Genomic DNA, 1,910 nt, shown 5'->3' with positions numbered 1-1,910 from the left:
GAGAAAGATACATCATTTAATTTAGAGACTTCCCTGGTGCTCCAGTGGGTAAGACTCCATGCTCCCAATGCAGGGGCCTCGGTTCACTCCCTGGTCAGGGAACTAGATCCCACATATCCCGACTAAGACCCAGGGCAGACAAATAAGTTGGACTGCAAGGAGATCCAACCAGTCCATCCTAAACTCCTAGGTGTTTATTGGAAGGACTGATGTTGAAGCTGAAACTCCAATACTTTGGCCACCTGATCGAGAGTTGACTCATTGGAAAAATCCTGATGCTGGGAAAGATTGAGGGCAGGAGGAGAAGGGGACGACAGAGAATGAGATGGTTTGATGGCATCACTGACTCGATGAAAATGAGTTTGAGTAGACTCTGACAGTTGGTGATGGACCGGGAGGCCTGGTGTGCTGCAGTCCATGGGGTTGCAGAGAGTCACACACGACTGAGCGACTGAACTGAACTGAATTTTTAAAAATAGAATTGAATGACCTTGTGGCTTGTAGACATCCTCTAAACCGGAAGACAGGAACTGAGCTAGGACATCTAGCCCCATGTCCTGCTCTGAGGACAGGCAGGTCAGCGCCCAAGGGCAGGGTGCCCACGGCCACGGAGAAGGTGGTGGAGGGCCGGAAGCGGCCCCTGCCCCCTGCCACAGCTCCCTGCCCCCTCCACCCTCTACGCCAGGCCATGCCCTTGGGTGGCCCCTGGCTGGTCCTGTTTGACTTCCTCGGGGGGACGTCCAGAAGGCCCGCTGCCCGGCTGCGGCTCTGTGCCAGGAAGGCTGGCTCCTAGCGCTGTGGCGAGGCTGTGAGGTGTGCCAGCGGGTCCGCAGAGAAGTCCCCTGCGACCTCCGCGCCCCAGCCAAGCTGTGGTGTCGAGGCCGCCACTCGGCAGGGCCCACACCCTGTTTGGGTCTCATTCAGGAATGGACTAGATGTGCGAATGGAAGGGGAGGGAGGGAAGCACAGACCCCCTCACGTCCCTGTCTTCGTGAGGGTCGGGACTCGATCTGGACAGACAGACACGGTTCTCGCAGTCTCACTGATATGCGTAGCAGCCGCTTGCTTTGCTGATAATGAAGCATCTCGTCCTTTGCTTACGAGGACGCTTTCCCCTTTGCTGTAACTGCTCTGTAAGGGCCATTTACCAGCAAATGTAAGTGAGCTCCATAAGGCAAGAAGGTTGCCTTTATCCAGGCTCTACACCCCCAGGCTCACCAGCATGCCTGGCAGATATTCAGATATCTGCTGAGCAGATGATCGAGAAAGTGAAAGAGAAAGTGACCGTATGAGCAGAGCTAGTCGACAGACCTGCTTGCTGAGACCTGGTCTTCCTCTCCGAAATTCCTAATCCGTCACAGTGTGGTAGGATTCCATGACTCATACGTGGAAACAGCAGGTCATTTCTGGTTGAGGCTTCAGTTATTGGTATAAGACTCACTCCCTTTTCCTCCGTGTGCAGTTGACATGGTGCCTTTATTTATTTATTTTTTTTTTGTCTTAACCTGGATCCCATAGTTTGAGTAAGAAATAAACCTTTGTTATTTGAAGCCATGAAGGCTTGGAGTCATTTGTTATTTCAGCAAAGGCTAGCCTATCCTGACTACTAGATATTCAGCTCACACTAGTTTGTCAGGGACCTACGGAACTGAAGACACTCAGCTGATCTTCTACAACAGCTCAAAAAAAACCTTCTGCGATGACAGAGATGTTCTGTCTGCTCCATCCAGTACAACAGACTCTGGCCACATGAGACTGCTAACTCAAGGGCTTAACTTGAAATGTGGCCCCCATGACTGAGACTCTGAATTTTTAATTTTAAGTAATGTAAACGTAGCAGGTAGTTACGGTACTGGAGAGCGCCGCTTTTGAATGTACCGTGGTGGCGATGCCGAAACGCAGCCTGCTGA

The sequence above is a fragment of the Ovis canadensis genome, chromosome 1 (genome assembly GCF_042477335.2).
Source record: "Ovis canadensis isolate MfBH-ARS-UI-01 breed Bighorn chromosome 1, ARS-UI_OviCan_v2, whole genome shotgun sequence".
Classification (NCBI taxonomy): domain Eukaryota; kingdom Metazoa; phylum Chordata; class Mammalia; order Artiodactyla; family Bovidae; genus Ovis; species Ovis canadensis.
The sequence above is the reverse complement of the archived record's forward strand: the minus strand, read 5'-3'. Positions refer to the sequence as shown.